This window comes from Strix aluco, chromosome 2 (genome assembly GCF_031877795.1).
Source record: "Strix aluco isolate bStrAlu1 chromosome 2, bStrAlu1.hap1, whole genome shotgun sequence".
Classification (NCBI taxonomy): domain Eukaryota; kingdom Metazoa; phylum Chordata; class Aves; order Strigiformes; family Strigidae; genus Strix; species Strix aluco.
Window position 1 is genome coordinate 62,261,609 of NC_133932.1, and position 16,770 is coordinate 62,278,378.

A 16,770-nucleotide genomic window follows, 5' to 3' on the forward strand; every position below is an offset into this window, starting at 1 on the left:
CCCCTTTCACAAAAACATTCACTAGTAACTTATGAAAGTATTTTGAAAGTGAGGAGAGATATCTCTGACCAAGGAAGACCAGAAGAAATCATGGACAGAGGGAGTTTCAATATTTGAGCTCCATGCCAAGCTTATGGCTTTCCCATCTTTCCTACATCCAGTCCCATATGCACCAATACCCAGGTTTTGCACTTTGTAGGCAGACAGTGTGTTGCATTAGTCAGTTAAATGGAAAAGAAGTCTGTTTCTCCTCATGTATCCACTATCATCTTAGTTATATTACTAGTTATATTACTATTACTATTCTTGGGTATAGAACTGAATCTACCCCTATTGCTTGACCTAAAGAACAAATGTTTCTTGCAGGATCAGGCAGAGAGGGGAAGGCATAGCCCACAGCAGGCAGTTACACCCTTCCCCTCAGCACACCTACTGCCCGTTAGCAACCTGCTCTTTCCTGTCTGCAGAAGGTAACACCCCTAAGAGGGAAAATACTGAAACACATCAAGGGAGGAATTTTTGCTGGACAGTTCCCTAATGATATTTCCAGAGTGCCTGGGGGATGATCAGTCCATTATCTGTGACAACTTTTGAGGTTCACAGTAAGTCAAACAGAATCCTTTAAACAACTCTACAATGTACAACTGTGCTGTATGGGGATACTGAAAGATAGTGCACCTCAGATTTCCATAAGCCTCTGAATGAATAACAGTGATAACAACCAGGGAAAAATCGAGAGCCCTTGCATTCTGTTTGTTGCTCAAGACTTTAGCTTAGGGCTAAAACACATCTGTGCTCTACTGACTCTATGATACCACTCTTGTGTCACTCTGTGGGAAATAAACTGGCTATTATCAAATGATTAAGTGTCAGTAAGTGCTCAGTCTTGTTATGCAGCAAACACACTCATGTTGTCTATGTTTTTTTAAATGGGCATTCTCCGGGTTGAAGATCCCATTTCTTTTTCCATCAAAAATGGACTGACAGAAATGTGTGGGAAAGAGCTGATGCACACCTGGGTTTGGCTTCAGTGTGAAGTCAGGATGACTCACAGAGAGACTCACAATATAATGACATACCCCTAGACACGTGTGTAACTTTACCCATGTCACAATCAGTCTATTTAACAACATGAATAAAGTTATGTAGATACCTGAATATCTCTTCTGGATATGTCTCTCTATTTATATGCAATTGTATTTTTTTCCTTTTAAAAAATACACATCATGGTCATTTTAAACACAAGTTGTAGCTTGATTTGGAGAAGAAGCATAAGCTGAATATAAAAATGTCTGTTTTACCTAGGAGTACCTAATAATGCAGAATCTTCAATCTATTTCCAAAGCTATTCAGGCCACCTTTATTTTTCTTTTTGAATCCAGAAACCATAAGGACATAGTTTCAGATGTGGTTTGTTTTATAATGCCTCTCTTTTTAACATTCAGTGCTACTTTAATGTTGTGTCCAAATATGACAACATGTTGGCTTAATTTTATGAAGGCAATGATAAATAATAAATACCGGTGAAAGGAGAAATAGAATATGAGCTGTTTCAGCCATATCCAGGATTTTCAGTCATTTTTTTCTAGAAAATAGAAAACTGGAAATGCCATTAAAGTGCTTTAGCCTTGGAAACACTTCTATACAAAACAGAGCAGTGAAATATTGGTTTCATCCAGATGCACAAGTTCTAAAGGATGTTTATAAGTACTATCCCATCAAACAGTTCACACTGCCAACAACAAGTTAAGAGTTGTCTTTCAAAAGAAAAAAAAAACATACCAGGAAAAACATTATCTGCCTAGTGTAGTTATGCAAAAGTAATAGAGGATCTTGGGGCATGAATCAGGAAGAAACTTCAGTAAATTAATTGAAGATAATGGCAAGCAGATCCAAAAGCACAGAGCTGTCAAAAATAGGTGTCATCTTATCTCTAGGACTGGATGGATAGGATAGTTTTTCTAAGTCTGTTTCCTCTAACTGGGCTCTTATACTGCACCAGCTAATGTAACCCAATATAAAGTACCTAGTTAGACTGTGATCAATTAGAAATCAAAAAGCAAAACTCACACTTCATATCAGTTAAAATACTCATCCTATAGTGCCCTCAGACAGAAAAATTTTGGTGAAAAGGCAAAAGGCAATAAGATAAAGTCTATACTTTTGTGGGTAGTTGAATAATTTCCAAGAATTTCAGCACATATGTAGCTTGCATTTGTTGCAGAGCTTGTAAAAATCTCAGTGATTGCAATGAAACTTGTCAGTTTCTTGCTTGCATATACCAGGTGGTAATCCCTAACAGAGGTACAGAAGAGATTGAAAGATCCTGTATCGAGTACTATGTAAAAATAAGGGGATGTCCCTATTGCTATACAGGCAGCAGTTGCTGTACACAGACACAGTTGTGACTAGCCATATCTGCCCACTTCTATGGGAGGAAGGTGTATAAATAAAAGTAAACATGTGGGTCATGGTCCTGATATATGGCCCACATGTCCTGGGTGAGGAAAGTCTCTCACACAATGCTGTTTGACTTCTGCTTTCTAGAAAGTTTAATCCTACAAGTGGAACCTTATATTGAACATGTGTAATCTTGGAATTGGAGTTCTCATGAGAATCAAGGTCTAATTTGGTAGTCAAAAGAGATTTTTAAAGTATCTCTGCTTTGCCTAATGCAGATGTAGGAGAGGGATAAGTGGGACGGTGCAGGAGCCTAAGGTTGCTGGTGAGCAGATGAACCGGGTGGTGACAGGAAAGTGAGCAAACATAAGCATGGAGCACAGTAGGCTGGTGGCTGTGAGGATATTTGGTAGAAGAAGACACAATGCAGCATCTGAGTCTGTAACCCTAGAATCTTTTCTCTGAACTCAGATATTAGTGACACTTCAGGGAAATTAGCAGGAAGCACTGGAAGCCTTTTAAACCACATGTCAAACAATTTCTTCTGATGCCTGTTTTAAAATAAAATTTCTCATCTAAAGAGCATATGACAGGTGCTTCAGCTAGATAAGATGATCTCTTCAGTTTGCAGCATGAGTGAGTGACTCATTTTAGGTCACAAGTTAATCTTCAAGTTATAAGATGGGCCAGAAGTCATAATAGTTATGTCCAGCTTCTCAATAAAACAGTAATCAGTGGAATACTAATCGACTGATGCCTGATCCACTGAATTATTGTTTCAGGTATATGAAAAAAGTTTATTACATAGAAGGGCTTTGCAGAACAGAAAAGCTGAACAATTCAAACTGAGAGAGAGTGGACTGCAGGATCAGGCAATGACTGCATGAAGGACACTATAGGTCCTAACACTCCTTCTTCTGTATGAACATATGCAGACCACTCCACATCCTCTCCCACCCTCTGTCCACCCTGTCTATTTACGCTATGAGTTCTTTAGTACAGTGATGTTGGGTCTTTTCAACCTTCATATAACAAGGTCCTCCAAATTCGATTTTTTAAATTATTTTAAATTATTTAAATTATTTAAAATAATCATTTTAAATTATGAATGTCTTTAAACTTTCTGTTATCAGCTAAATACTCATGAAACTATAGGTGAGCATGCTGCTGTTTTTCTCTGTACTTGATGGTCTTAGATGCTGGTCCAACATACAGACTGAGAAAAGAACTGTCACCTAATTTGGGGCTACCTTCATTTTAAATAAACATATGCCTTAACTAATAACCTAGTCACCATGTAGTGTGCTACTGGATTCAGATTTGGCCCCAACCCACTGTAGGCCAAGTAATCTCAGGCATGTGAGTCATTAGAGGAATCCCTCTGAATGTTGCACATGTAATTGCAGCAAAAAGGCTACCTCTGTTTACCTCTCCTGGAACGACTTCAGTGTAGACAAGCAGGCTCTGTTGACATTTCTCAAAACCAATTATTCATCTATTAACAATTCAACTATTTTGTCCCTCCTGCTTCCTTTTTAAAGTCATGCTTCTCATTAAGATATTTAAAAGCATTTCTGTGCAGCCTATACAAAACCTTATTATTGTAAAACACATTAAATAAAATGTAGCAACTAATCACAGCATAAAAAGAGGATTAGATTAAATATTCCATTGAAGAAAATGCCTGTTAACTCCTTTTGAATATTGGTGTATCAAACCTTCTCTCTAATCTAATATACTTTAGCCTTCATCTTGGCCACAAAAGGCAGTCCTTTCTCTATCCGTTAGTGCATCTCTGATTTAGAGAAAAGTCATGTTTGCAGGACTTTTCTTCAAGGATGTTTTAAAGTGTAAACTTAAAGTTCAATATTTTTATAAATGTATTCCAGAAGTTAAGGAATTTTAATCAAAGATATTAGAGATAGTTATTTTCTATTGGGTCAGCTAGCTCATCTGTGCTGCCAAAAAGAAATGTTTCTTCCAATGCAGTCCCTAGTGTTTTGCTTGGCTGTGCTTCAAGTGACTCAAGCCAGAAATATTTTTATACAATTTTACATTATTTATATCTTATAAAAAGTTGGACTTGGCTCTGGTAGGGAGAAATGTCCCAAAGATAACATAGATGTCATGATAAAGACAATCCTGAGCATCATAGAAACCTGTGACGTTATGCAGAATAAGGATCAGCTAGCTCTTCTTTGCAGTACAGACCCAGATTGGAGCTGGCATCAGAATGGGACAGACTGTAGTAATAGCATCTTCTGCACCATCACCCATACAGTGAATGAAAGGTTATTAACTCAGCTAAAGATGTCTGAGCTCCTGTGACATAGCGCTTAGGGATATGGTGCAGTTGGGAACTGTCAATGTTAGGTTAATGGTTGGACTGGATGATCTTCAAGGTCTTTTCCAACCTAGACGATTCTGTGATTCTGTGAAATCAATCCCACACAAGACCACCTGCTGGAATACAGCAGTAGATAACATAGTAACTAGAATGGAATAAAACAGAATAGATAAATGAATTTATAACACAGAAATTATTTGCAGCTCAACAGAAAATCGGAATGATTAGCTGTAAGACCATGTGCTAAAAGATGAGCCTGCAATATATATCTCAACAACAGTAAAATAGTAATCAGTTTAGGTATAAGTAAGGTGATGTCACCACCACCAAAACACAGTGGCCCTTCCTAGAATTAAAATTAAATAATGTGTGAGGAGGAATTCTGAAATATTTGGGTAAGTTTTCATGGGTTTACTTTCCATTTACAGTCTTTACAAGATCAAAAGTGTGATGAAACTGAAAGGCTGACTGTTTTTTTGGCGTTTCTGGTTGAGAGCAGAAGAAGGAGAGAGAGTTTATTCTCATGAGGTTTCCAGCAGATTTCATAGTCAAAGAGGTTAGAATAGTTTGAATAAACTCCACATAAACATCTGGGACCAGATTCATGGGATATTCCAGCTGCTTTGGAGCAATCCAGTGACACAAAGCAGCAGTAAAACCCACTTTACTGGATATTTAAGTCAACTTTATGGCCGCTTTGCATCCCCAGAGCAGCTCAAAGCAGCCAATACCAGTAGAACTCATTCTGAATTTCTGGGCTTTGAGCTGCACTGCAAACTAACTTCAAAATTCTCAAATGTGTCCATTCCTACTAGACATAACATCCTAACCCAGCATGTGTCTGTTCATCATCATCTTTATTTACAGCACTATTGTAATGATCTAATTAGGAACTCCTTTAAGCCTAAGATTAAAAAGAAATATATTTGATGAGTTCAGGTAAGTGTTCTCTAAAGAAATGTAACATTTACTTTCTAATTGATCTATTTCCCAGGATGCACACTGTAATTGCAAGCCATGTAATATGGCACTGCCATTGCTAGTAGCAGGGTATAAGCTTTGCACTGAGTTTCCCAGACCTCAGGACTGAAACTTACCAGGCTTGCTCTGTCTGGACTTTTCTGACATGCTAGCAACTTTGGTTTTCTTTGTTTACCTTCAATATCAATTTTTCTAATTTACCATGTATCTGTGACTAATTTGTTTATCTTTGTATGGTACCTCCATGATTTTACTACTCTAAAACATAATGATGTAGTGTATAGAAATGCAGGTCTGGTATGAAAGCAGAGTACTGGAGAGACAGGATGCAGTGCAGAGGAATACCTGCATGGGATGATAAGAAATGTGTCACAGGCTTGTTACTTGAGACCCACAGCTATAAACAACTAACCAACAGTTAGTTAAAGAAATGCAGACCTGGGGCTGGACAAAACTGGGTTTAGGTGTAACAGAGAATAAAGACATAGTATCCAGCCTACAAAAAGGGTACATATATAGTAAATTGAATGTAACTTAAAGCTGCAGACCCACGAGGAAACAGCAAATATGTATATACATGTTAGCAAGCATATTAAAAAAAATTCTCAAGCAGATTCTACAGTAAGGAAGAAGAAACTGTCTAGATGAACATCATATTTCTCCCATTGAAGGATTCCAGATGCTGAGAAGTCTGCATCGCACCCCCAACACCCTCAACAACAAGATGAAACCACCAGCCTTAGGACCCAGAGGAGCAGGGAAAGTTTGAGCATAATAACAGAAAAAGAGGTAGAAACTAAGTGTGTGTATAACAGTTTTAACTATATTATTACTATTAATGAGACTTTCTGTATGAAAATATTCTTTCATGAAGTAATTAAATTTGGACAAACAATTCTTGGACTATACTGTAAAGATTTTAGTTAAATTCTTGGTTTTATATAGAAAGTATGTTTCCTCTTTGCCCATGAACAATATTGTGAACATAACAACACATATAACAAATAATAGCCATCACCCACTACCTCCCAGGATTTTGCAGAAATGCATTATTGAATGTTCTTGAAGACATTGAATATTGTAATGATGAGTACCATGAGTACCATTAACAGAATGTAGTAGGTTGGTTAAGTGAAAAATCATGAGGAATATAATAACCCTGTACTTAGAACAGAGTTTGCATTTTGTGTAATAAATAAGGCTTGGAACTCCATAGCACCTGTGAAGAGTAGAACAGTCATGAAGGACCAGTCGGTCGTTCATTAGGTGAAGCTAGAGTCTCTGGAACTGTAGCATAATGTTGTTGGCTGTAGAAGCTAAATTAAGGTTACATAAGGAGCCATAAATACAATATTTCCTGGGTTTTCAGTGCTTCATTTAGCAACCTTAATATTCTTTTAACCACAGGTATTTAGTTTAATGTATATACAATACCTGTTTTCTCAAAGATTTTTTTTTCCTTTTCTGCTTGTCCCTTAATAGGGATGGATGGAGCAATTAAAACACAACTCCACTTCAGAGCATACTGCAAAACCCAGGAGGAGCTTCTGCCTCTCAGAGTGCCAGAGGGCATAGCTAGCAGCAGCTGTGCCATTTCTTCCAAGTGTTATATATATATATATATATTTATGTATATACTTCTCTGCAACTAGTCATTTCAGTTGGACATTCAAAAGGAAGCAGAAACTATGACCTGATCTATTCTCAATTGCTTTTGTGTTTATTAGTACATTTGGGATATAGCCAAAGCAGATTTTGCAAAGGAAATTAGAGGTAAAAGGGGACAGATTCCTTAATCTTCACAACCTCAGTATATCTATAAGGAAACACCCCACTATCTTGCCCATAATATCTCTGCATGTTAGGTTTTCTCCAATACTATACTCCCATCTCTGAGACAATTTTCACTAATTTTTTGTTCTCTTTTCTCACATTGCCTTTTTTAAACAGGATATAAATATGCTAGAAGTTGATTTTAGTCCTGGGTTTCAATGTCAGTAATTTCTAGAATAATAAGGAAGAATTTACTTGTTTCCATTGTACATATATTGCAGTGGGACAAATGTATACCACATATTATCAAAGTCAGAACACCTAGAATTGAATTCAGGACATGCAAAATTGAAATTCATTCTGTTTTTCAGTGGAAGCTTGCTTCCTCTAAATCCTTAAGAAGTAGTCCTGAGATGACCTATGGACTATCTTTAACATACCCTGTGTCTCAACTGAACATATTGCTTATTCAATGAGAAAGAACAATGATATATTGTGGAAAGCTTATCCAGCCAAAAAACCCAACTAGAAAAGTACAAGAGAGTGAGCTACACCAAAGAGCAGCTTCTCTGGTTCCATGGGGTTTCTTAAGTAGACACAGGTTCATGTTCAGCTAATCTGAAATACAATGCCTTGTATATCTTAGGTAAATAAAACATTTTGATTCAGGCTGTTCTGATTCTCCAACTAAATATCTCAATATGTCAATTTTTACTTATAGCATGCTAAACAATTCCAAACTTTTTTTGAGAATTATGTTTTGATTGTTAAACAAATGTTTCTTCAAAAAATCACATTGAAAATTCACAGCCAGATCTATATTTGATCTATAACCAGTGTCACATCAGACTTCATTCTACATCAGTAAAAGACAGATAACTGAAAGGACTGTTGTCTTTTTCCATAGATTTGCTATCATTTGGTTTATTAATTAATTGAAATGGATGAGATTCTCCCCTCTTACTTCCATTATCCACCTCACTGCTTACCCATCTATTACATTTTGTCATACTAACACCAAGTTTTCTGTGGAGGCAAATGAGGTTTTGAGTTGTAGAGGTGGGGAGAATTATTTTATTTTACAGTATTTAGTTCTCTGAGGCCCAGATGCCTGAGTGTTTCTATAGTCTTTGCTCCTCTAGTTGTTTCTATGGTTCCAAGAACAATGATAATGAAAAGAAATACACAATCAGTTGTACTTATTTAAAAATGCTTCTTTAGTTTCTACAGCACACTAAAAGCCAACCATGAACCTCATAACACAGAAGACAGTATTTTAGTGCATTTCATGCTCTATTATACTATCTTATTTAACCCATACATCAGATTTTAAAATTAATGTAACAATACCATTTACTTAAATAAGCCATGCCACAAATACAGGAAAAAGTCATTGAGAAGGATTAGCAGGGAAGCAGCTTTTAGGACGTCTGTGTTAGCACAGTATATTACGTTTAAAAATACACAAAATTAAGGACATCACGTTTGCTTTTTTATTGTTAGCTGTCTGATAGGCTATTTATTTCAGAAAATAGTGATTGAATACTGGCTGCCAGGTAATAAGCTTTCTCTAGTCTGTTATAGGAATTAAATTATCAGCAATCAGTAGCGCTCCTGGTAGCCATGTATTATGTGTACCACACACTAGCTGTCCTTTAAATCAAGATGTATCTTTTAATCAGAAGTATCTTCTATCCATAAAGAATTCAAAGTTGGTGCAAGTCCAAACTGAGTTAAAAATAAAGACAAAGGCCAACTCATTCCTGACTTAGCGTGACTGGTGGTGTTTGTTATTTTTATTTCTATGCATGCTGGAAAAGCACTTAGCAGTCGAGGTGTGGGGCAGGACCCTGGGTAGACTGGGGGCTCTACAGGGCAGTCTTTCTTCCTTGCTGCCCTAGAAGTTTAACAGAAAGCATCAGACCAGCCTGGTGCACCACGGTGTCCTCTTCACTAATTTCACTAATGAAAGGGTCAATCACCTTTTGGAGCAATGTATCACACTGCCTTTTGCTTTCTTAAAGAAGAGGTTAAGCCTCTTGATAGGAACTCAGGAGGAGCCAGGCCTTTGTGGGGAGCAGGGTGAATTCAGGAGGAGCTGGGCTTTCTGAGCTGCTGTATGGGACAGCTTCGGCAGGACTGCCACAAGTGCTGCCCTCCAAGAGGCCTTGTCCCACACAGGCATGCAGTATCCAATTACCAGCATACCCAAATGGACATAAAGGGCAGGCTTCCTTCTTGACATAAACAGGAGCTGGTCTGATGAAAAAAGGCAATAGTACATATTAAGGCCATTGACCTCTTGTTTATTTGATGTAATCTTTTGTAAAGTGTTATCTATAATTTTCTGTCTTTATGCATGGGAAAATTAATCTAGGGAAGAAATACAGGAGAATCTGGACTGAATCCAGAATCTGCCTTTGCACCCTCTGCTTAAAATAAACTGTTGATCCCTGTGATCCCAAAAAACACATGCCACAGATCCCAGAAATGCAGGAAGTAAACTCAAAACTCACCAATTTAAGGTGTGCAGTAGGAAGGACTACTGCAGACTTACTCACTCATCTTCCCCTAAATACTATCCATCTGTGACTGTCAGAGGCAGGATACTAGATTAGATTGGTGCTATTTTAACTGTTCCCATGTTGTTGAGATTTGATCTTATGAAATCCTCAGAGATGTCCAAAACTTGACAGGACAAGGCCCTGAGCAACCTTTTTTGGCGGGAGGGCTGGACCAGAAGAACTCCAGAGGCTCCAACAAAAATTATTCAATAATTCTGATGTCTGGAGCATTTTTGCATAAACTGCAGTCATGAAACATGATAGAATGCCATTTCAGGGCTGGAAAACAGGCTTCAGTGCAGACTTTTCCCACATCCTACATGGACACAAGAGGGTTTTATATGTTGCAGCTTGTGTTCGGTTAACCGTTACTTGGACTTCCAAAATGAGCAGTTCAGCTCAGTTCCAAAGCATCATCACTGTAGGTGCTGCAAGGTGTTGCACTTAGGGTTTACCGTTCAATATGGATTTTCAGCTTTTCCCAAAGGCAATCCACATTTAGCCAAGAGACTCCTAGAGTAGCCATGTCTGACAAAACTTCACCATCAGGCTCAAATAAAGTCACACACTGACCACTCATTAATTGCTCTACAGACAGCATGTGTGTTCATAGAAAACATAATAGAAAGCAACAGAATCATTAAGTGAGAGGCTAGGGAAAAGTGGGGAGGAAGAGAGAGAAAGAGAGAGATAATATTTGCTGTCAGACTGTGGTACCAATAATGCCTAGTGTAGATGAGAGGCTGTAACAAGGGAAGCACAGGGAGGGAAGGGACTGAGCTTCTGCAGAGGCCTTAGGAGCTACACTGCATGGGGGTGCATCATAAGCTATATCAGCTTGCTCCACAGACACATTCAGAGGCAAGTGTGAGAAATGTAACTTCTCCCAGAGATAGAGGGGAATGCATTAGGCATATGTTCATTGCATACTGGGTTAGAATTCCCAAACCAGATTTCAGCCATCTGGGACACCTACACAACACAACTTAGTACCATGACCACAGAATCATCAGATTCAGTTCTACACAATACTATGTCCCATCCTCTTATCTGCTGCTTCTTATCTGCATTGTCCACCCAGGCATAAGGCCACTCTGAATTGAGAGCTCAACAGGAATTTGGGAGCTGGTGTCAGTTCAGTGACCTATACCATTCATACATAGGATGACAGGATAATTTAGTTTGGAAGGGATACCAGGTCTCTAGTCCAACCTCCTGCTCAAAGCAGGGACAGATGTGAGTTTAAACTTGGTTGACTAGGACTTTGTCCGGTCAGGTCCTGAAAACCTCCAAGAAACAAGAGACTGCACAACCTCTCTGGACAGCCTGCTCCACTTCCTGCCTGTCCTCATTGGGAAGAAGTTTCTCCTTATATCCAGTCTGAAATTCTCTTTTTTCAACTCGTGCCTACTGTCTCTTTTCCTCCCATCGCTCCATCTCCTCAATGACCTCTTATAGGCACCGGGGATCTGTTAGGTGACCCTGAGGCCATCCGTTCTTCAAGTTCACTCAGACCAGTTCCCCCAGTCTGTCTTCAAAGGGCAAGTGCTCCAACACTCCAGTTTGTCCCTGGCTTTCCTGTATTGGGGGACCAAAACTGGACACAATATCTAGATGTGGTCTAAGATGAGTTCTGAGTGAAGTGGAACAATTTCCACAGTGTTTTAAAGTAGATTCTTGGCTTCCACATGAATCTATACATCCTAACCCAATTCCAGTTGCTCTACACAATCTCACAGAGAGCAGAGACCAAACAGGAGACAGCAAGATATCTCATGGTTCAGACATGAAAAAGTTACACCAGGTACATGGTTCTTTTCCTAGTGGTCTGGAGAACACTGTGTCGTTCCCTCCCTATAGATCCTCAGAGGCTGTTTATTTTGCTGAATACCTGAAAAATTAGGAGAGGCATCTAGTCAATTCATAATCAGACTTGGAGTATCTCTGAGGTAGCACCTTCACCTTGTATAGTCTTAGCTCCTCTCTCAGCACAAGGAGGACAGCAATACATCTCTGTTTCATTAAATGCTCAGAGAAATCTGGATGAGAGCACTCCTAAGAACTTGCTACTACAACTATTATCTCAGAACACACTAAAAGTCTTTGGACAGAATTAGAAAGCTGGGGAGGAGAGAGATTTTGCTTGTTGGTGTTGCTACAAATGTACATTATTCCATTTCGACACTATGAAGTTAGTACAGGATTAGGTCCCTTGTATACACATTCCTTTCCTACAGCATTTATCCTGAAATCAGCTATAGCAAACAAATAGAATTTCAAGATACTGATCACTCATATGTCTACAGCCCCTTTGTGACACTCTATATGGTTTTTCCTTTGTAAGTTGCTGTTTTCCACACAACTCACATTGACTTCTTCCTGAAGGACAGCAAGAGAAAGACATCAAGAAGAGTTAGAGTAGTGGCTGCCCACAGCCATTTGCCATCCCCAGGAACTACCACTCCTATTCCATAGAAGCCAGTGCACGAAAAGAAATCCCAAAATGGCTAGGGAAAAACACAAGGTGTCAAAACACCTAGCCCTATCTTTCCTCAGCTTTGTAAAACTCTTCTAGTTTTTAGAGCAACCATAAGAGAGGAACTGACTTTCATGCTGTGCACCCCAGTCACCCCCTCTGAGAATCCCCCTGCACATTTACTTTAATAGGTCTAATTATAAAGAAATGCACTTTTCAATCAGAACCGAAGAACCAGTAGGTTTTCTTCTTTAACATGCCAACCAGCTGTTTTGAAAGGTACATCTCTAATCTCTTTCCTTCCACATGTTCAAACAGATGAAAGTAATTTTGTGCTCAACTGTCTATAAGTAATTAGACTGGGATGTAAAGGAGTCTTTATGTATCAGTTCAGAAAGAGCTACACTCTTAGCATACAGAATAATTATTAGCAATCTTCTTCATCTGTAAGGTATACCTTATGCATTTTACATGAGTCCCCATTATTAACATAACCTGACTATCAAAGCTCCATTGAAACTGGTGTCTTCTTTTTCATGTAACTGACTGAAATTCCCCAGAAATATAGTAATTTGAAAACAGCGATGCTGATGATTTGTTTCAGCTGTAATTTGTTATTTTTTTTCTCTTCTTTGTTGTTTTCCTAGTAAAGACCTAAACCAATGGGGCTCCAATATACACAAACAAGTGTTCTGCTTTTGCTACAAGATGGATATTAATATTCAGTGAGGGTCCTAGAATGCTGCCTTTTGTCACATTCCCAGGCTAAATTCCCTTAATCTTATTAATTAGGAGGTCACAAAAAGAATACTTTATTGGGAAACAAAATGTGTATTCTAAAGATAGCTTAAATCAAATCTATGAATTTACTAAGAATGATGATGGCAGAATATTTTTTTGTAATCTGCCTCAGGACTGTGTTTGACATTTCTGTAAATGGGGTAGGACAATTACTGATAAGTCAGAGAGGCAGGGGCATCTTTTGAACTCTAGCTGTTAAAAATATTGGATCATCTTTCATGCAAAAAGTGAGAGCTTCAGGACTGGGATTGTACCCAGTATAAGGAAAGCTGGAGAAGAAGCACCATTTTAAGATTTGCACCCTTACGTGTACATACAGGCAAAACTGAACGAGGTTGGAAGGGATGCACTGAAAGGCATGGTACTTTCTTTTCATCTTGCATGGCAGACATTTTTTGAAAGCAGGTTACTTCTGCAAAGTAAATCCCTCACTGTAAAGCTACATATCATGGCCACATCTTTTCAAGAAATGGAGTCACAGTTTTCTTGGAAATAAAGTACAGTTGTAGTTGCTCTAGAATCACAAGGTGTTCTTGGGAAATGAAGTCTGACTATTAGTGGTTTTACAACCAAAGATGGAGGGGAGACAGTTATTTGCCGACAGGCAGATCTACATCATGAGAACAGCAGTTGAGAGGCCAAAGCCACCCATTGTTTCTGTCACTGACAAAGAAGCAATGTTTTGCCCAAGCACACATCAGAGGGACTTGGCCTAACCTTCAAGGATTTTATGCACTGCATGTCAGTGCAAGTGACTCAGATACACTGTGTCTATTCCCAGAGTAGGACACGCTCTGTGAGCACAGCCAGAAGTGAGGCACTTTTCATTTGTTGTTTTGATGCATATAGCACTGACAGGAACTGCACTATACAGATGTGAAAGAACAGCAGGCTCCTGCCCTGAAGAGCTAATTGTCTAAACAGACCAAAAAGCAACAAAAGACCAAATGAAATTTAAAAGAAAAGTGAAGTTATGGCTATTTGTTATGCAACTTGTTGCAGTTGTGAGAAGGGGTCCAGCAGGGCAAAGTCAGGACATTTATCTGTCAAATCCACATCATAATGAAGGTATTTCAATGAAACACTATCATACTGGATCAAAAATTATCCCACTGCAGCTCAGACAGTCTGGCCAGTCATACACTGAAGAGCAAGAATAACAATACACCAGACAAACACATCTTAAATGTGTTGGGGAAGGCTTGATAAAAGCCCAGAGGTGGACTCAGCCCACTTCTAAACAGCATTGTGAAGGAAGAAGGAGATGCACAACCTCAGTGGGTAAGCTGATGGTAGACCATGTGGAACACTCAGTGCCAACTCACAAAACAGACACACACTCTACTCTAACCAGTTTGTTTCTGACAAACCTAAGATATTTATTCTGTTTACTAGCTAGATGCATGCACCTCCAGTACATACCCTAGTAGAAAATGCATCAGGAGCAGCACAGGAGCATGTCTGCAACAGAGACAGCTCTTCACAAGACTGATTTTCAAAATTAGAAGTTGTACACAGAAGGGATCCACCACAAACCAAACCAAGAGGGTGGGAAATATTTCCCTATAATTCAAGTGAAATGGAAGCATTGTATTTGCATGGTTTGTATCAATGAGGGTTAAAAATGCTCTAGATTTAACTTTCAGATAGATAAAAGATTACTACTCAGTACACAGGAAAAGATGTGTTGCGATGAAAATAACATCAGGCATGCATTTTTCCATTAGAAATCAATTAATCTGTGTTTGCCCCAGAGTTCAAGTCATGTGACTTCATGCATAACACTTAATGCATTCAAGACTGCAACATAAGTGTCCCACGGAGACACAAAAATATGGAAACAGAACGGGGCTGGAACTGTGATTATGTCATGTGTTCTTACCCTTCACATTATTAGTTTTCTCAGAGACCAAAGGTGTGTATGATACACTACAAATGTTCTCTCTCTGCAAACATCCTAAATAATAACTTCCATATTATGTATTAGAGATGTTCCTGGATATTTGAAGCACTTAGGAAAGAGTCCATTCCCACTTTCTCTGAAATATCCTTACTAGGTAATTCTTCTCCTCACATTGACTCCTGAACATTACAGAGAGCATAATAGAAAAGATCACAGTAGCTGAATATATGAAAAATACTATGTTATTAGAGGTCAAAATTACCCATAACCTTCACCTGAATACAATTTCTTTGCTTTGAAGGGTTGTTCCCATTGATTCTAGGAAGAAATTTTATTGTTTGTGTCCATTATTACTTGACTACTTTGCTAAAAGACTGGTTATGTGGTGAACACAGAATCACAGAATTGTCTAGGTTGGAAAAGACCTTGAAGATCATCCAGTCCAACCATCAACCCAACATTAACAATTCCCAACTACACCATATCCCTCAGCGCTAAGTCGACCCGACTCTTAAACACCTCCAGGGATGGGGACTCCACCACCTCCCTGGGCAGCCCATTCCAACGCCTAACAACCCGTTCTGTAAAGAAATGCTTCCTAATATCTAGTCTAAACCTTCCCTGGCGCAACTTGGGGCCATTCCCTCTTGTCCTATCACTTATTACTTGGCTAAAGAGGCTCATCCCCAGCTCTCTGCAACCTCCTTTCAGGTAGCTGTAGAGGGTGATGAGGTCTCCCCTCAGGCTCCACTTCTCCAGACTAAACAACCCCAGTTCCCTCAGCCGCTCCTCATATGACATGTGCTCCAGACCCTTCACCAGCTTCGCTGCCCTTCTCTGGACATGCTCGAGTAATTCAATGTCCTTTTTGTAGTGAGGGGCCCAAAAATGGACATAATAATCAAAGTGCGGCCTCACCAGTGTTGAGTACAGGGGTAAGATCACTTCCCTGTCCCTGCTGGCCACGCTATTTCTGATACAGGCCAGGATGCCATTGGCCTTCTTGGCCACCTGGGCACACTGCTGGCTCATGTTCAGCTGGCTGTCAATCAACACCCCCAGGTCCTTCTCTGACTGGCAGCTCTCCAGCCACTCCTCCCCAAGCCTATAGCGCTGCTGGGGGTTGTTGTGGCCAAAGTGTAACACCACGCCATAAAAGGTTTTTCCATCATTGCTCACAGTGTTATCACTAAAGATGTGGAGATTCAATCCTACTGTACCTTGACAAAGAGCAAACAAATATGCTGAGGCACATTCCCTGGGCATGGTGAGGTGTCAGAGAGACCCCCAAGAACCTTTTAATGAGGTCTGCTCTCAGCTGGTCATGCCCTACCATATGCCTATCCTTACAGCAAGAACAGGGACACAGGGTCTGCATCTCTTTTATCCTAAAAAAAAAATGCTGCCAGAAGGTCAGGGGGGAAGGGAAGGGAAGGGAAGGGAAGGGAAGGGAAGGGAAGGGAAGGGAAGGGAAGGGAAGGGAAGGGAAGGGAAGGGAAGGGAAGGGAAGGGAAGGGAAGGGAAG